Here is a 20,000-nt window from a genome sequence, read left to right on the forward strand (position 1 = left end):
AGAGAGAGAGAGAGAGAGAGAGAGTTTCGGGAAACCGTTTTAGGAGGAAAACAATAAATTAAGGTGAAAAAGAAGAGCAAGGATAAACAGGTTGTCTTTGTTTTGTCTGAGTCTGTTTGTTTATCTGTCTGTCTGTCTGTCTGTCTGTCTGTCTGTCTGTCTGTCTGTCTGCCTGCAAATTGTCTGTCTGTCTTATCGTTCTCTACCTCGCTAACAACAAAGGAGAGAGAGAGAGAGAGAGAGAGAGAGAGAGAGAGAGAGAGAGAGAGAGAGAGAGAGAGAGAGAGAGAGAGAGAGAGAGAGAGAGAGAGAGAGAGAGAGAGAGAGAGGACGGGTTTGCATGTAGTTTGCCTGTATGCGAGAGAGAGAGAGAGAGAGAGAGAGAGAGAGAGAGAGAGAGAGAGAGAGAGAGAGAGAGAGAGAGAGAGAGAGAGGGAAAAATACCAGGTTAACGAAGAGCTGTGTCATGTGTTACCTGCACAATGACATACTTCAACACCCAGTAACAAGCGAGGCGACAAGCTGCATCATTACCGCCGGCACATTAACCTGCATTCATCCACTCTATCACCCGCCGGGCTGCACTGGCTGGCTCACTCTCACTGAAACACGCCACCTATCAATGCAGAGGGGCAAAAACACGAAAATTCCTGATGTGCAATCTTTAACTCTCTTACCTGCTATGGGTATGGTGACTACTGTTACCACTGGTGTCTTCTTGCGTTTAATGAAATGTGTGGATGATTTGAGTGTTTTGGTTGTGAATGGTGACTGACAGCAAAGGATTGAATGAAGTAGTTTGAGATTTTTTTTTTTTTATCATGCTCCTGATGTGTATTCTTTTAATGCTTTTTACTGCTATTGTGTCTTCTCAGGTTTAATGAAATGTTGGGATAGTTTGAGTGCATGATTTTGAATGATGAGTGATATCAAAGGAATGTAAAGGGTAGTTTGATTTTTTTAATGTCTTTTTTTTCTTTTTTTCGTTCTGTAAAGTCGTGTACTGCTTAGTGTTACGCAGAATTAATTTTAAGTACAGGATTTAGAAAGAACGCAGCTGATAGGATAAGGTAGTCCGTGCTTTTCTTCATCTTTGGCATTTTATTTTCGCTTAGTAAATTCATCTAGTGACGATGAACTTTAGCTAAAGTCAGTATCTCTCTGGCAAATTTTACGTGTATGATCTAGGAACACACGACTAACAGCAAAAAAATGGGTACGTATTCTAATCCTTTCATGTCTGTGGTGGTATTTTCGCTCTGTAAACTCGTCTAGTGTTGCTGAAATGGAACTTAAATCGTACCCTCCCTGGCAGTGAAAGGGGGTTGTTTGTGTAGATCTTTACCCTGTGTTTGTGTATTTCTGCGTTTCTCTTTGGATGCTACATGTATATCGCCTTTAAGTCAAGAAAATTACTGTTACGAAATGGTTCCCTCAGTGTAGTGTTGGTCAAATATACTCAGGTCATAATCTCACTGGCAGTAAACGAGCTGACAAAGAGAGATGTTTGTGTCGATCCGTGTAAGCTGCGTTGTATGTTTCTCTTTGGCTGTTACGCGTACATCGCCTTTAACTCAAGCACATTAGTGTTACGAAGTACTTCCGACAGCGATGGATGGCTCTTTTTCTTTCTCGCTTTTATTGCTATTGTAATGTAAAAAGAAGGATTTGAGAATAATAAATAATAATGAGTAGAAAGATTGAATACGCTCGAAAAAAATAAAGGAAGGGAGTTTTCTTTTTTGTTTATTCATTTACTTATTTCATTATTATTATTTTTTTATCATTGTCTTTATCTTCTATTACTTTTTACATAAAGAACACTTAGCTGCATCTTTTTCTACATTTTCCAATCAGGTTGTCAAGCCTTTCATTCACGGGGATTCAAGGGGAGTCAAGGACAGGTGTGACATCACAGATCACCTGAGCTTCCTGAGGTATCGTTAGGGGAAGGAGAATGTGCCGCTTAATTGGAGCGACTCGGGGCCACCGCGGCGATAACTTACTGCTTAACACCTGCCGAATTACTCATAAAGGGAAGATGTGGAGGAGAAGGGAAAGGTACAAGGAGAGGAAGGAGGAAACGTGGTGATGTAGTAATGGTGGTAGTTGCCTTTGTTTACTGTTTATTTTTCCTAGTTAGTGGTGGTGATGGCAATAGTAGTAGTAGTAGTAGTAGTAGTAGTAATAGTAGCAGCAGTAGAAGTAGTGATTTTTGTTGCTGTTGCTGTGATTTATAGCAGGGCAGAGCAAAGCAGTGTGTCTGTGGAATCACCATAATTTTTCTTCCATTCTTCCTCCATTAGGAGAATTGCTACGGATATCACCCCGGGAGGCGCCTTCAAAGGAACGAGAAGCGGGAGAGGCGATGGAGGGACAGAGGCATTAAATGTACTTTTTTTCTCCCTCTGTATAAGACTCATAGATGTAAAAAGCGCCATAAACGAAGCACATTTCCATGTATTTGTGTTGATACTGGTTAATGAAATCTATATAGACAAAAAAGTGATTAATGTAATGAAAGTCCAACCTGCGTTTCATCAGTTCATTTTAAGCTCTTATTGCCTCAGTTGCTATTTGTGTCCATGGCTCCTCATAGCTCATGGCGTGGCGCGTGGCAGGCAATAGGGGAGGCACCACCTGGCACAGAGACACCAGCTGGCGAGGCAGAACACCGCACGAGGCTCCAGCTGTACAAATGAACTTGGCAGGACTGAACCGAGCACAGCAGCCGAGGAGATGCAGTGCACACACGTACCTCTGCGGAATGATGTGCCTAATTTGTGCTTCTTTTTACGAAACTGATGCCTAATATTTGTCGGATTGCAAACGCTGTGTATTGCTACATCAAAGTACTCTTCCAGCAGTCTAGCTGATTATACTGTACAAATGAGGAGATGAGTTGGAAAAAGGAGATAATAATTCGCTTCCTGTTGTCATATGAGTGCTGTGAGATGAACGAGATTAAAAACAGGAAGAGTAAAGCAGCTCATGGATTTTTTTACACTTGTGTTCTCTTATTACCTGACATCCGTGTATTGTTTGCTATAGGTCACTTGTTACCTGTGCACTTATATTACTTTCCACCTCCAGCGCAGCGCCACCAAGGATACCAGTGTGCGTTTCATAATGGCGGCACATAATTTGGTCCTTAATTTTCAAATGCAGCACCGCCATAATCGCATTTTACTATTTAGCGCCATTTTGTTGCGCCAGTTTAAATTATTCCGGCCAAATGGGGCGCTTGCAATGATATTTTTTCAAGCGAAACGAGATTAGACGAAATTACCATGAAATAATCACAGCGTTCTCTTTTCTTTCGTTTTCCTGTAGCTGTATAATTTTCCCAGGACGACCAGCACTGTTCTGTGTCTTCATTCGCACGTCGAGGAGAACGTTTGCTATGAAGATGACTGCCATTGCTAAGACTCATCGCACCACGGGTTTGCCTATTTATTCTTTTGCATTTGGAGAATTAAGACCAGCATTGATAAATATTTCGGCGTCTTGTTTTAACTTTCTTTTAACAGGCTTTAGTGAAAGTTGTTGAAGTTCTCATGATTCAAGGATTCTAACTATGACAGCACGTATTCTGCATTAGCAATGAGGAAAGAAAAAAAAAACATAGGAAACCGAAATGACTCTTTATGTATGTGGTCTTTGAAAAATACGCCTCATGAAAACCTAAAATGTATACGAGAAGAGGCCTAACTGGTCTGAAGCAGCGGTCACGTGGGGTGAGGCTCAGCAAAGAGATGGGTCAAAGAGTCAGCAGCAGGGGCTGGATGCGACACACTTCCTGCCACGCTGCGTTAATGGGCGCCCGGAGATTGGTGTGTGTGTGTGTGTGTGTGTGGTGTGTGTGTGTGTGTGTGGTGTGTGTGGGTGTGTGTGTGTGTGTGTGTGTGTGTGTGTGTGTGTGTGTGTGTTTTGGCGTTTGGTCTTGATCAGATCTAGTTGGTGCCAAATTCCCTCTTTCTCCTCTCTTCTTTCTCTCTCTTCTCTTTCTCTCTCTCTCTCTCTCTCTCTCTCTCTCTCTCTCTCTCTCTCTCTCTCTCTCTCTCTCTCTCTCTCTCTCTCTCTCTCCTCTCTCTCTCTCTCTCTCTCTCCTCTCTCTCTCTCTCTCTCTCTCTGATGCGACGACCAAGTTTTAAGTCAATCCCATTTACACAATTGCTCGCCTGTTCCTTCCATCCTTCCCTCCTCCACACTCCCAGTTTTCCTTCTTGTCCTTCTATTTCTTTTTACGATTCTAGTTTCTGCTTTCTTTCTCTCCTCTTCTTTTATAGTTTTCTTCCTCCGCACGTTTAGGTCTTGTATTTGTTATTAAATTACGTTTTGTTATTGTTGAAAAGTTTTATTCCTTTCATCTTCTTTGTGTTTTTATAATATAATTGTCTTCTTTTTTTCCGTCTCCTTTCGTTCTTCTTCTTCTTCTTGTTCTTCTTGTTCTTGTTCTTCTTGTTCTTCTTCTTGTTCTTGTTCTTGTTCTTCTTGTTCTTGTTCTTGTTCTTCTTGGTCTTGTTCTTGTTCTTGTTCTTGTTCTTTTTCCTCTTCCTCTGCCTCTCTTCTGCTTCGTCTTCTCTTCTTCTTCTTCTTCTTCTTCTTCTTCTTCTATTACTACTACTACTACTACTACTTCCACCTCCTTAGCTCCCTTTGTGAGGCTGGACGGCAAGTTGAGTTTATTGTGACAGTAAAAAGGAATTTTGTTCTCGAAGAATATTTTATGTCAGGAGTTCTCACATTTCCTATTTATTCTTTCTTTCCTTAATTTTACTTATTACTAGTGCTACTGCTGCTGATGCTTCTGCTTACTACTACTACTACTACTACTACTACTACTACTACTACTACTAATGTGAGAGAGAGAGAGAGAGAGAGAGAGAGGAGAGAGAGAGAGAGAGAGAGAGAGAGAGAGAGAGACTAGGCCAAGTTCTTACACAATTTTAGTATTGCATTTTTTTGTACATAATTTTCTCGAAGTAGTATTGGATTCATATACTTGAAGTTTAGTGCCTTTCCCTCGGCCCTCGTCCCCGTGTAGCGAATTCTTACTAGATCGATTGTATCGCCATCACCTCCACCAGTAGTAGTAGTAGTAGTGGTAGTAGTAGTAGAAGTAGTACTAGTAGTAGTAGTAGTAGTAGGAGTAGTAGTAGTAGTAATAGTAGTAGTAGTAGTAGTAGTAATTGTTGTTGTTGTCGTTGCTGTTCTTAATTTTATTGCTATTAGTTGTAGTAGTAGCAGCAGTATTATTATTATGATTATTATTATTATTATTATTATTATTATTATTATTATTATTATTATTATTATTATTTGTAGTAGTAGTAGTAGTAGTAGTAGGAGTAGTAGTAGTAGGAGGAGGAGGAGGAGTGCGAGCAATGACAGTACCAGTAATAGTCTTACTATAATGGAACTGTATTTGAATAAACTCTGCATCTAGAATACTCGTAGTTTGTAAGTATTTTCCAAGTTTACTGCTGTCTATCTTTGCATATTATCCTTACACGGCAACTGATTCACACACACACACACACACACACACACACACACACACACACACACACACACACACACACACACACACACACACACACACACTCACACGATGTATCCTTAGAATTGAGCGATTTTTTTGCCAGTACTTTTCTGGAAAGTTTGTTTATGAAGTTGTTGATTTTCCGCGATTGGATGGGAATCCAATCACGGTATTGTTTGAAAACAAATTGTATCTCAACGAAAAATGGATGAAACGAAATATGTGGGAATAATGTTAAGCCAAAGTAAATTGCAGCACGCCTGAAGGCCCCTGTCAGCGAAGCGAGGAAGGAGGAGGTGGGGGTGTGGTGGGCTGTAGTGCTATGGAACAGGAGTAATACAAGACATTACAGTAGCAGGAGCATTAAGTGAGGCAGAGGTGACTTGGAATACCATCATGTTATCAAAAATTATATAACAAGAACATTGCAGCACTACAAGTAACAACAACAACAGCACAGCAACACAGCAGCAGCAGAAGTAACAACAGAGTATCTGAGTTTGTCTTGTGATATTTAAAGATTTATAGATTTATGTTTATTCACTGTAACACAACTCTGTATGATTCAGTGTTTCATTACATAGAATAACTTTTTTTTATGTGGACGCTAATAGATTATACATATATATAAATTATTCTACAAAATCTATTGATATTTAAAAGTCTTATCATCATGAATATTCTGAGGTCTGTTAAATATACTTCAAAATGTAAGATATGTATACATGTCTTGGTCTTTTCAGGAGGGAAATATAAAAACCTCAGAAAATATATTGGCCACTCTCTCTTTCAGTTCTCTTACGTTATTATCGTTTGGGAACAGCGTCACTTACATTACAACACAGGACAGAAAGAGAGCCTCGGAGAAATGTGTCAGCAATGTTGTGAATAAAGTGAGTGTGAGAGAATTATATAGTGAAGGAAAAACCTCTTGTGAATAAAGTGAGTGAATTGTCATGGGAAGAAGGTACTGTCAATAGCGTGAGCCTTTGAAAACTACATATGGAAGAAAGTAATGTGAACAAAGGAAGTCAGAGTGAATTGTGCTGGGAAGAGAGTGTTGTAAATAAAAGCAAGCCTGAGAGAAATGAGTAGAAAAAAAATGTAAGTTACTGTGAATAAGGTGAGTGAGACAATTAAATGAGAAAGGGAGGGAAAAAAAAAACTATGAATAAAGTAAGTCAGACTGAACTGTGTAGAGAAGAAAGTATTGTGAATTGAGTGAGTCTGGGAGTATTATCGGGGGACAAATACGATTTCTCATATGGAAGAAAAATATTTGGGAATGGGACGCGGCAGAAATAGCTTATTGTATTGTGGAATTGGTTTTGTGAATGTTTTGAAGACTTCCCCTTCCAGTCTGGCCGCTGGTACCGCTGTATCTGTTTGTCTGCCTCTTTCATCGACAACTGGACTGGTTTTTGTTGTGGGGCTGTCATTTTTTTTTTTTTCTTTTTTTGTCGTGTTTTGAATTTTTGTTGTTATTTTTGGTCAAGTCATATTCATCTTTCATCTTCTCTTAATTGTTCTCCTCCTCCTCCTTTAGATAATTAAAAATAGCAATAAAAGCGAGAAAAATATCAGGAATAGTACATTAAAACATCAATGAGACCATGAAAACCAAAAACAACGATAAGAACTACTACTACTACTACTACTACTAACACAACAACCACCACCACCACCACCACCACCACCGCTACACTCATTTTATCGGAAAGAGAGCAGCAGGAACATTCACGCTGTCATGCTGTACAGGGTGTTGATGGCAGCATGAGGTCATCACAACACAGCCTGGCACATAATACAGCCATTAACCGTACCACACTTCAGTAAAGGGCAAACTATGACATTAAATAGTAAATATGTGTTTTTTTTTCTCTCTATCTTTTTTCTCTTCTTTCATTTGTTTATTTTTTTAGTGTAATTGGTTTGTTAGTTTTGTTAGTTTGTTTGTTTGTTTATGTTATTTATTCTTTTGTAAATGTTTCAAATTGTAAAAAAAAATATACACATGTTGGAGGAGTTTGATGTTTGTTTGGGTTTATTATTGTTGCATGCAGTTTGTTAGGTTGTTTTAGTGAGTTGGTCGGTTGTTTACCTGTTCAGCTGCATGAATGAGTTGTTACGAGCGTAGTTTTGATGTAATTAATTTAGTGGTGTTCCCCCCCCCCCCTCTCTCTCTCTCTCTCTCCTCTCTCTCTCTCTCTCTCTCTCTCTCTCTCTCTCTCTCTCTCTCTCTCTCTCTCTCTCTCTCTCTCTCTCCTCTCTCTCTCTCTGTGTGTGTGTGTGCGTGTGCGTGTGAGTGTGTTGGCAGATATGTATTATGTATGTGCGATTATGCATGCATTTAAGTAGACAAGTGTGTGTGTGTGTGTGTGTGTGTGTGTGTGTGTGTGTGTGTGTTAAGCTTCAACACCTGATGCATAACCACAAATCGCCACCACCACCACCACCACCACCATCGGAACACCATCACCCGCAGCGTCACCACCGCCATCCATCACGCACTATCGTCAGCCGCAGAGCCGCCATCACCGCTACCATCACGCCATCACCATCTATATCTGGCCGGATAAACACGCTGAAGTGGGACTGCGCTAAGGCTGGTCGGGGGAGGGTGAGCGGCAGAGGAAGGGAAGGGGTGAGGGAGAAGGGGAAGGGGGAAGAGGAAGGGTGAGGGGAGAGGAAAGGTAACAGGAAGGGGAAGGGTGAGAGGAGAGGGAGGGTGAGGGAGGAGTAAGGGGTGAAGGGTTGAAAGAAAGTAAGGAAAATGATAATGATGATGATGATGATGATGATGATTATGGTGGTGGTGGTTGTGGTGAAATTGATGATGATGATAATAATAATAATAATAATATTAATAATAATTATAATTATAATAATAATAATACACAGAAAAATAATGATAACATAAATAACAGCAGGAGATTACTATTAATAGTAATAATCTCGATGTTAAAAGTAACATCAGTATTTTAATTGTTGACATTACTGTTTTAATTATCTCTCATAGTCAAACATTTTTGTATCATCATCATCATCGTCATCATCATCATCATCATCAATTATAAATAATAACAATCATTATCATCGTCATCCTCACAATGTAATCTATGATTTTCACCAGTCTGTATATTTTTTTCTGCATGCATTTGCAGCTCAATTCTCGACACGTAGCATACGCACTGCATTTCAATTCTCTATTAACTTATTTTCATGAAATTCTATATTCATTTATTCATTCATGCATTCATTATTCATTTCATTCATCTAGCATATCTGTATTCCAGCAACACTAATGATACACATCTACATACACACATACTAATTTATTGAAACACTTCGTTTTTTGCCAGAGCGACGTCACGTTTTGCTTACACTTGGCGGACTGATTCCCACCACAGCCTGTGTTCAGGGACTCTGTTGTAGTGCTCACTGGGTTGACACGCTTAGTTGAGACCAGTTCTTGAAGCGCAAGTTGAAAAAAAAAAAATAATAAATAAATAAATAAATAAATAAATAAAATAATAGAGAATGATCTGATTAAACTTGAAAATCGTCTTAAGTTGAATCTCTCTCTCTCTCTCTCTCTCTCTCTCTCTCTCTCTCTCTCTCTCTCTCTCTCTCTCTCTCTCTCTCTCTCTCTCTCTCTCTCTCTCTCTCTCTCGCTCTCTCTCTCTCTCTCTCTCTCTCTCTCTCAGCATTACAATGGATAACACGCCGCAGAAGACTTGATTGCAACCTTCCTTCGTCCTTGCCTTGTTCTTTCCTTTACCTCTTTGCTTCTCCCGCCCCCTTACGCCCCCTTCCGCGTCCCCTCCTTCCCCCCGTTCACTCCTCACATTCTGCCGCTTCCTTCCCTCCCTCCCTCACTCCTCAGTCCACGTTTCCTTGCTTATTCCTTCCTCCTTCCTACCTGTCCTTGTTATCCCTCCAGTCTTCCTTGCCTCCCGTCCTCTCCTCTCACCTTCCTCCAGTCCAAGCCTCTGACGCTGCTGCTCCCTCCTTCCTCCTCCTCCTCCTCCTCTTCCTCCTCCTCCTCCTCCTCCTCCTCCTCCCTCTATGCGTTCCTTCCTCCCGAAACGCCACCCACTCCGGCCCCATAAGAAACTTGGCTTGGATCCTTGCCAATCCCTTCCTCCTCCTCCTCCTCCTCCTCCTCCTCCTCCTCCTCCTCCTCCTCCTCCTCCTCCTCCTCCTCCTCCTCCTCCTCCTCCTCCTCCTCCTCTTTTGCTCTTTCTCCTTCCCCATCTCAGTCTCCTATCCGTCTCTCTTTCTATGCTTCTTTTCTTTCCTTTTTTACACAGACTGACAGGCACACACACACACACACACACACACACACACACACACACACACACACACACACACACACACACACACACACACACAGAGAGAGAGAGAGAGAGAGAGAGAGAGAGAGAGAGAGAGAGAGAGAGAGAGAGAGAGAGAGAGAGAGAGAGAGAGAGAGAGAGAGAGAGAGAGAGAGAGAGAGAGAGAGAGAGAGAGAGAGAGAGAGAAACAGCTGATCACTCCGCTAACTCCCATGTAAGTGAATTAACAGAATGAAGAGTTCACACAATTTACGTGGATTGCATAAGTTCACGTAATTTAAGCTTACCACTATCTTACCCTAAAGCTTCTCGCAAGAATTCCCCCACATAGGAGAAGCAGCAGCAACAGTAGTAGTAGTAGTAGTAGTAGTGGTTGTTGTAGTTGTTGTTGTTGTTGTTGTTGTTGTAATGGTAGTAGTAGGAATCTAGTATACAGGGATTGCTAACTCACTGACTCACTCTGAAACTGCAATAGGGAAAAGCCTTTGCACGCAGCGGTAATTAATCTCTCGGGTGATTTGTGTTTATTGCGATGCGCCGCTGCTAGTGTACAGTGCAGGGGAGGGCAGGCAGCGGCAGCAAATATTAACTCCAGTGATAGCCGAGTGGTCGCGTGTGGCCTCTTGGTTACGTGGCGAGCTCATACACTCCCCGCCCCATCCTTCCTAAGAGGCCAAGGAGTTTGTTGAACTTTGGAGATTGGGTTGTGTGGGTGGGCAGAGAGGTCACCGTCTGGAGCGCGCGGAGGAAGGCCATGAGGGACGCGGTGAGGCAGCGGCAGGGGAGTGTAGCAAGTGGCCCTCAGCTGCAGGAGAGGATGGGCAGGGAAGGATTAAGGCCATTGGTTCCTGCTTGTTTTTTGGGATTGGTATCGGTCACGGGAAGTGGAAAGGGTACGGAAGTTTATCTATGAAGGACTCTTCTGTGTTTCTTTGTTAAACTGGTGTGTTATTCGTTTTAAATTCTTCTATGCACGCATATGATTGTGTTATTAGGAGTTTTCCTAGTTTTCAGAACGAGACAATATATTGAAAGGGGAAAACATATGAAAATAAGGCTGCTAATGACACCTTATGCGTGCTTCTTTTGGTCAAACTGCGTCACTCGTTTTAAACAATTTCCTATTTGGATACGATTCCTCATTTGTTGAGAAGATTTCGTATACTTTTAGTGGAAGGAATACGTAAATATATCTGCTAAAGACATCTGGTCTGCATTCCTTTTCAAACTGAGTCTCCTTTCAGGTAATTCAGATAATTTGGTACGTGGATAAGTTTGTGTTATATAAAGTTGTACTGGTCTGTAAGTTTAGGACGACACACTCCCATTCCCTCAGTCAGTCTCGGATGAAATGGATGAGAGAAGATGGGTGATGAAAGATGAAGTGGCATATGAATAAGCTTGTATTATTTCAAAGTTCTCCTGGCATGTGAGTACCCTGCAACCACCCTCCACTCTCCCCGCTGCTCTGGTCCGTCGCGCCGATTATTGCTTCAACTCAGACTCGCCTATTGAAATATTTTGAAAAAGGGTGGATGTTTACGAATGCAGGAATCTGCTTGCAGCATCAATAAGGAGCAAATACGATTACAGCTTCGTAAAATTAACGGGCCGTTTTCATTAAGAGCAGAAGAAATGAAAGAGTCTGGGGGAGGTGGAGGCCAAGGGAAAGAAGTAGAGGAGAAAATGAGAGAGAGAGAGAGAGAGAGAGAGAGAGAGAGAGAGAGAGAGAGAGAGAGAGAGAGAGAGAGAGAGAGAGAGAGAGAGAGAGAGAGAGAGTGGTTGGTGCGAAATGAAAGCCGGAAAAAAAGTAGCAGTTAGGAAAAATTGGGCTTAAGATCATAGGAGGCATTACCGGAATCAGGAGAGGCAAGAGAAGAAAAGTACGGAAAGAAGAAAGTAACGAAAGAATTGTACCAGATGGATAGATAAAAACCAAGAGGAGGAGGAGCAGGAGGAGGAGGAGGAGGAGGAAGAAAAAGAAGAAGAAGAAGAAGAAGAAGAAGAAGAAACAGGTGACGAAGACCAAGAAAAAGCAAGAGCAGGAGAAGGAGGATGTGGTGTGACTCTCAGTAACGGAAGGCAGGAAGACAAGGTGAGAGAGAGAGAGAGAGAGAGAGAGAGAGAGAGAGAGAGAGAGAGAGAGAGAGAGAGAGAGAGAGAGAGAGCGATCAGTGAACAGCGGGTGTGGGTAAGCTATTGGATTCCAATGCGTGAACCCGTCCCTGCGCGGCTCCCACTGCTTATCTCGTCCTCATCACCTGTTTGTCGCTGCACTCATGATCTGCCTTCTGCCTTATTGATTACCTCACCACTGCCTTATTGGAGATGTACACGTCGCCCTCTGTTAACGCCCTGCATTTCAGCCTGTCTGCTGTGCTAATAATGCTATGCGTGATGCTAATACTGCTACTGATGCTGCTAATATTGTTGTTGCTAGTGATGTTGCTTATACTGCTGCTGCTTCTGATGCTGCTATGATTACTAGTGCCTTTTTTTCTTAAGTATTTATTTATTTATTTATTTATATTTTTGTCCAGGCTTCGTCTCTCCTTTGAGTTTCCCTCTGTGAATGCTCTGCACCTCTGTCTGTCTTTTGCACTGATGCTGCCGCAGATGCTACTGTCTTTGTGTCCCTCTTAATTGGTCTCGTCTCTTTGTCTCCGTCTTACCTTCTCACTGTAAATATCTCTGCCTGTCTCTTACGTTAATGCTGCTACTTCTGATAACGCTACAGATGTTAGTGTTTGTGTCTCTTTTTTTTTTTGGGGGGGGAGGGAGGGGTGGCTCATGTCTCTTGTCTCTGTCTCACCGGCTCTCGTGTTTGCAGCGCCGCGTGATGGATCGTCAGCGCGCTGCGGTGTGATGAACTACAGCAGATTGTGAGGTTATTTATGGCTACATGATTCTAGTGTTTTTCATTTTGTCGCTTCTGCTTGCGTGAGTGATTAATACTGGCGGGGGTGATTTATATATGGCGTGAATGGAAAGTGTTTGCGTGTCTGTGTGTGTGTGTGTGTGTGTGTGTGTGTGTGTGTGTGTGTGTGTGTGTGTGTGTGTGTGTGTGTGTGTGTGTGTGTGTGTGTGTGTGTGTGTGTGTGTGTGTGTGTGAAGTCTCTCTCTCTCTCTCTCTCTCTCTCTCTCTCTCTCTCTCTCTCTCTCTCTCTCTCTCTCTCTCTCTCTCTCTCTCTCTCTCTCTCTCTCTCTCTCTCTCTCTCTCTCTCTCTCCATGCGTATCTCTTCCTCTTTTTTCTTTCTTCGGAATGGCTTTGTCGTCCTTATCACTATTTGTTCCTTTCTCTCACTTGGCGCCAATCTCTCTCTCTCTCTCTCTCTCTCTCTCTCTCTCTCTCTCTCTCTCTCTCTCTCTCTCTCTCTCTCTCTCTCTCTCTCTCTCTCTCTCTCTCTCTCTCTCTCTCTCTCTCTCTCTCTCTCTCTCTCTCTCTCTCTCTCTCACGCTCGCTCTATATTGAAAATCGATGCGGTAATGGTTTGGAAAATGTAGAAATAATCCAAGAGTGAGCGAGAGGAGTGAGTAACCTGCTTTTCTCTTCTTCATTCTTCCCTCTTCCTCCTCCTCTTCCTCCTCCTCCTCCTCCTCCTTGATATTCCCACTTTCGCATGTTCGCCTCTCTCTTTATTTACATTCTTTCTCCACATCCTCTGTAAAAGTTTCCCTCGCCTTTTTTTTTTTTTTTGCGTGAAATTTTCTTCCAGAAGTGAGAGAAGAAAGAGTATTTCAGTGGTATTTTTCCTTCCTTTGTTCGTTCTCTTTTATTATCTTTGCTTTCCATTCTCTCTCTCTCTCTCTCTCTCTCTCTCTCTCTCTCTCTCTCTCTCTCTCTCTCTCTCTCTCTCTCTCTCTCTCTCTCTCTCTCTCTCTCTGCCTAAGTTTGTCGCTCTTCTTTCTTTTTATCTTTCTTTTCATGTTTTTTTTCTTTACTTTTCTTCTTCCACCTTGATTCTTCTTTTGTCTTCTCTTCCCCTCATGGTTTTACTTATCGTATTTTCTCTCTTCCTCGAATCGTTCTTTTCACTTCAAAAGGATATATACCTCAAGTTTTCTTTCGTCTTTCTTTGTTTTTCTTTCATTCATTTCTACTTATTTTTTTTATCTTTGCATAACTTCCTGCAACTATTATTTTTCTTCTTTATGACGAAACAAAATTTTTCCCCCTGTTTTTTACAAATTTAAACCTTCTTTGTTCCTTCCCCCTGTAAAACCTACACTCCCCTTTATTCTACACCCTCTCCCTCCCTTGTACCTCACCCTCGTATATCTTATCAACTTTTCTTTTCCCTCTCGTGGCGGGACCTGTTATCCTTAACTTTTTGTCCTTCTTTCTTTTATTCTGCATTGGCTTTTAACACGCACCATCGATTTTTTTTTTTTCGGAGGGGCTCCTTTTTGGCTGTCGTAGTTTTCTTCCTTCCTTCCTTCCTTCCTTCCTTCCTTCCTTCCTTCCTTCCTTCGCACGTTGATACCCAGTCCTTCTGTGCTTCACTTCCCATAGCATTCATTTTCCCATAGCCTATCATTGTCAACTTGAAGGACAGGGAGGAAACTTAGCAGTAATGGTAGCCAGCTCAGGACCAAAAAGTTTCCTTCATTCCTTTGCACCTTCCATTTTTTTTTTCTGTTTTATTTACCACACAATCCCTCACCTTCCCAAGCATTCACCTTCCCTCTAGTTTTCATTGTCACTAGAGAGGGAAGCTTAGTAGTAGAAGTAGCGAGGTTGGGAGCAAAAGTTTCATTCATTCCTTTGCACCTTCCACTTCTTAATACTCAGAAACTCACAGTTCATCGCGTCTCCTGTTGTTCTCTCCTCATCATCACCAGAGAAGTAGCTTGAAGGGCACAGAGGGAAGTAATACTAGCGAGCTTGAGTCCAAGAGTCATGCCTTTCTTCATTCCTTTGCACCTTCCACTACTTAAAACACAGTCCCTCGCGTCTGCTGGCATTCACCTCTCCTGCAGTGTTCGTCGTCACCACAGAGCAACTTGAGAGAGGAAGAGAGACGGAGAGGGAAGTTTAGTTGTAGCAGTGGTGTGCCTGGATCCATAAAGCAACTGTAGTGAGTGTGGTGCAATATGTATGCCGTTATGAGTGGTCGTGACCTTTTCCGTGACCTGAGGCTTGGGTGACCCCTCTGCGACCTCTGACCTTACTTACACTGCCGTGACGTTCTGGCCTTTGTAGTAACAGGACGTGACGTGAGGGGTGGTGTACGTGTGTCGTGTCTTGTTAAGGTTATGTCACGTTTGAGTTTTATGTTGTGTTCTTGTCTTTTTTTTTTTTATGTGTAAGTGGATTAGGGTTTTTCAATTTTATGGGGTTTGATTTTTAGTCTTATTTTCTCACTTCATGTATCATTTTGTTGGTTTGCTTTCATGGCATGCCCTCGTCTCATTGCAATGCGTCATTCTGTCACCTCAAAACAACCTACATTCTTCTACCTCACTACAACACCACAGTCATCTCACTTCATGGCATTCCTCTAACTACGACAAATTCTGTTACCTCGCTTCATGCCACTCTCCTACCTCACTACCACTCCTCCACCTCTCTATAACACCACTTCCACTCCTCAAATCACCTCATCACCTCACTTGCCAGTTTTCACCACCTCACCATTACATGCTATTACAATGCCTTACAACACGTGCCCTTCCCTACCACTGCACATCACACTATTTAAGCCTCTTGACTCTTCCTGTTAACATTGCCGTCTCACAACGACTATTTTTAAAGGCCACAGAGATGATTAGCCAGGTTCCCAGAAGTGTTTCATTGTTAAAAATGTGGAAATTCTGTTAGTCTGTCACTAGAATCGTAAAAACAGCCTTGAGAACCCGTGTAACTTCAACTGCGAAGAGCCTTTTGAGAGAAGTGGAGGTGCGGCGTAAAAGTGTATCGGAATACGGACCATTGTGCAACTGAACCTTAGATATGTGACTCCCTTCCTCTTGTAATGTTCGGAACAGTGAAAGACGATGTAACTCTTCTTCTCTCTGTGCTCTCTCACTCTCTCTTCTCTCTCTCTCTCTTGTTCTCGTTACCTTCCATTACCCCTTGAATAGGTGAGGCTCGGCAGCAGGAGGCACTGAGCTTTCACTTGCACCTAAGCCTCCGTTAATTGGATCGTAATGAACTTTATTGTGCCCAAGAATGTGATCAGACGGACCATCTCAGATAATGGGAGAGAAGCTTGTCAGGAGGAAAGGAGGAGGAGGAGGAAGGAAGAGAGGAAGGATGGAGGAAGAGTAGAGAAGGTGGAGGAATGTTCTGTGACGTGGTGGAGGAAACAAGTGCAAATAAGGAGGAAAAAAGCAAGGGAGAAGGAAAAATGTTTTAGGAGGCGAGTAAAGATGTTTTTGATTGGGATGAAATAAAGAAGGTGTGTCGGTGGGAGAGAAAACTGTCAACGGAGGAGGAAGAGGAGGTGGGGAAGGAGGATGAGGAGAAGAGTAGGGTTCGGGTTGGAGGAAGGGCAGAAGGGGAGGGGTATTAATAAGGAAGGGAGAGTGGAGATGGTTCAGCGTTTCGTCTAATTAGAAACCGAACCGTAGTAGTAACTTTGTCAGCTTCTCGTTTAGTTGTTGGGGAAGCGAGGAGAGAGTGGTGGTGGTGGTGGTTATAGTAGTAGTAGTAGTAGTAGTAGTAGTAGTAGTGTTGGCTTTACGTTATGGTGGTAGTGCTGTATTATTTGAACAACTACACAACTTCAGATAAAGTACTAATCGTCCTTGGGAAATATTTAAAATCACAGAACTTTCATTTTAACTCATGCAGGACGGTAACTTTCAATTAGTTCACTGTTTATTCACTTTAGTATTTGAGTAAGTGTTATTTATGGCGTTGACCCTTCCCATCTCACTCCGCTCCTCGTGAAGTTATTCCAAGCTTCACTTCTTGGCTGACCCTTCTCAAGATTCCTTTGTGCTCCTAAGAAGTAATTATGTTATGCAAATAGACTTACTCCCCTCCATTTGCCTCTCCCCTTCCCTTCCTTTTCCCCTTCCTTTTCCTCTTCCTGTTTACCGGATAGATTTCAACTCCTTCCTCTTTCTCCTCCTTGTCCTTGTTTTCCTCCTCCTCGTCTTTTTTTTTTTTATTTTCGTTGTTTTTTTTTTTTTTTGACTCTTTACTCTCTTACTTATCCTGTTCTTTCTCAGTTTTCCGTTGATTCTCTTTATTATTATTATTTCTATTCCTCTTTTTCCTCTTCTTCCTCTTCTGTTATTTCTCTCCTTACTTTTCTTTCAATACCGGTACCATTGTTCTTTTCTTCAATCCCTCCTCCTCCTCCTCCTCCTCCTCCTCCTCCTCCTCCTTCTTCCTCTACATTAATTCTTTCAGTGCCAAGTTTGTTTAGTTTCTTTATCCCTTTCACCGGTGAGTTCCATGTTTCTTCGTCTGAGACCAGTGTGCCCTAAATGATGTTGACCCGCCAGCCAGTTACCATTTCCACATCACGACGGCTTGAAACTGACTTGACGTTCCTCCACCAGTGTTAGTTTTTGCCTCGGTTATTTTCCTCCCCCTTCTATCTTCAATTCTTTACCCTTCAATCTTATCTCCCTTCCCCTTCCCCGCCACTGAAATGAGAATGAATCCAGAAGTCTCAGTGAAGAACTCAAATATTGACGTGACGACCCAAATATTCGAATGCAAAGCCTATCAATATCCTCATTCTATTTCCGTCAACGCGGCAGATTTCAAGACTCCTGTGAAAATATGCGAAAGAAGAGAGAGAGAGAGAGAGAGAGAGAGAGAGAGAGAGAGAGAGAGAGAGAGAGAGAGAGAGAGAGAGAGAGAGAGAGAGAGATCCGACCACCCCACGCACGCCAGGCTCGGGTAGTTGGGCTTTCTGATAAACCAGCGGAGGATTGTGTTGACGTGGCACTCAGGCAAGGGCGGCCCGCTGAGTGACGGCAGGTTGACTGAGGGCACCAATCCTTTCTTTCCTTCCCCTCCCCTCCTGTCCCGTCCTCCTCCCAACCTTCCTGCTCCGCCGCCACCGTCGCCCTCCCATCCATCCACCGCCACTCCCGCTGCCACTGCCGCCTTCACAGCTTCCCAGTTGCAATATTTTTGCCGCCAGATGGTCGTGTTCTTTCAGTAAGGATCAGGAGTGGTTAGCGTGCCTTACTTGTTTTGTTGGTTTGTGTTCACGTTGGTGTGTTGCTGTCTTTGTAATGTGATGTGTGTGGTTAATGGTGGTGCGTATGGTTTCTTGGTAAGCTTATGTATATATCTTAAAGAATAATTGTGGGGTATTTTATGTATGTAGGCGTCTTATGCATGTATCTTATGTCTGTACGTATGTTATGTATGTATCTAACAGGATATCAATTTTTTTTTTTTTTTAATGAACGTCAGTGATTTGCTTACCAGATGGCAAATACATGAGCAGAGAGAGAGAGAGAGAGAGAGAGAGAGAGAGAGAGAGAGAGAGAGAGAGAGAGAGAGAGAGAGAGAGAGAGAGAGAGAGAGAGAGAGAGAGAGAGACAGACAGACAGAGAAACAAAGACAGAGACACCCTTGACTTAATTACCTAACAACCTTTCTTGCTTATTTCCCTCGCAAATATCCATCTTCCTGCTTTTCCTTGCCCATAATTCAGAACATTCCTATTGCTCATTCATTGAGGTGTGGAAGGTTGCCTCGGCCGTAGCACAAGGCGGGAGGGTGAAGAGAGAGAGAGAGAGAGAGAGAGAGAGAGAGAGAGAGAGAGAGAGAGAGAGAGAGAGAGAGAGAGCCAATACTTGGTAACCATCGATCCCTAATTGCTATTTTTCGCTCTTGTGTGTTCGCGTCAAGCTTAATGAAGGGTGAGCCACCGATATTAGGAAGGCTCTCTCTCTCTCTCTCTCTCTCTCTCTCTCTCTCTCTCTCTCTCTCTCTCTCTCTCTCTCTCTCTCTCTCTCTCTCTCTCTCTCTCTCTCTCTCTCTCTCTCTCTCCTAGTATTGATTCTCCATGTAACTTTCTTTTTGTTTTTTCTCTCCCCCTTTCTCTCCCCCTTTCTCTCTCTCTCTCTCTCTCTCTCTCTCTCTCTCTCTCTCTCTCTCTCTCTCTCTCTCTCTCTCTCTCTCTCTCTCTCTCTCTCTCTCTCTCTCTCTCTAATTCCATTGTAAGGAAGTTATTCGCAGCTCAATACTCTTGGTGATAAGGTGACTATCTGGCTTATCGTCACTACTCTGCTGGTCACATTTCTTGATGGTTTCCTACGTTCTTTCTTCCCTTTAACTTTGGGTCTTTGGTCCTATCCTCGTGCAAGGTCCTACTCTCAGCTGATCCCTTCTCTACGCCTTTTATATTCCTGTCTTTTGGGTTCCTGATTGTTGGTGTTTTGTTTGTTTTATTTTTGTTTGTGTGTTTTTTTATTGTGTTTTTGTCTGTTTTTGTTTGTTTCATTCTGTCTGTTTCCCTGTCTTCTGGGTTTCTCTCTCTCTCTCTCTCTCTCTCTCTCTCTCTCTCTCTCTCTCTCTCTCTCTCTCTCTCTCTCTCTCTCTCTCTCTCTCTCTCTCTCTCTCTCTATATATATATATATATACTCGTATATATATATATATATATATATTTGTTTATCTTTGTCGCTCGCTCTCTCTCTGTCTCTGTTTCTGTCTGTTTGTCTCTCTATCTCTCTCCCTCAAGCGCTATTACCGTATCATTTGTTGAACTTCGAGCAGTGCAGATGTGTGTGTGTGTGTGTGTGTGTGTGTGTGTGTGTGTGTGTGTGTGTGTGTGTGTGTGTGTGTGTGTTTGTGTGTAGCAGCTCTGATTGACGCCTTTAGTTTTATAACGCTGGTGGATAAAGAATGCAATTGCAATACCATATTCCTCGGAGTGTGTTGTGCTTCCCAAGAGTCGGGTTGCAGAGTCGAGGCATTTTTGCAGCGCGTTTTAAGCGAAGAATGAGGTCGACAGCTTCGTTACTGGAGGTCATATTGCATCGGAGCCACTTTTCTTTGCTTTCCGCGAGGACTGAAAGCGAAATACCTGATTTAACTCTACTTTCTCTGCTATTTACCATGTTTTTTTTTCCCAATAATTACAAACCACATTGAGGCATTCTGTCTTGCTCTACAGCCACATCCATACATTAT

The 20,000-nt window shown here is 42.5% G+C and overlaps 1 protein-coding gene and 1 long non-coding RNA gene across 2 annotated transcripts in view; one reads left to right on the forward strand and one right to left on the reverse strand.

Annotated features, from left to right (window-relative positions):
- Positions 1-2,987, forward strand: part of LOC135090173 (uncharacterized) — a 115,036-nt gene extending 112,049 nt beyond the window's left edge. Inside the window, exons 4-5 of the long non-coding RNA XR_010261806.1 lie at positions 2,307-2,391; positions 2,600-2,987. This is a non-coding gene — a long non-coding RNA (uncharacterized LOC135090173). The remainder of the gene's footprint in view (positions 1-2,306; positions 2,392-2,599) is intronic.
- Positions 1-20,000, reverse strand: part of LOC135090167 (uncharacterized) — a 94,550-nt gene that overhangs the window by 44,191 nt on the left and 30,359 nt on the right.

Source organism: Scylla paramamosain, chromosome 3 (assembly GCF_035594125.1).
Source record: "Scylla paramamosain isolate STU-SP2022 chromosome 3, ASM3559412v1, whole genome shotgun sequence".
Taxonomy (NCBI): Eukaryota; Metazoa; Arthropoda; class Malacostraca; order Decapoda; family Portunidae; genus Scylla; species Scylla paramamosain.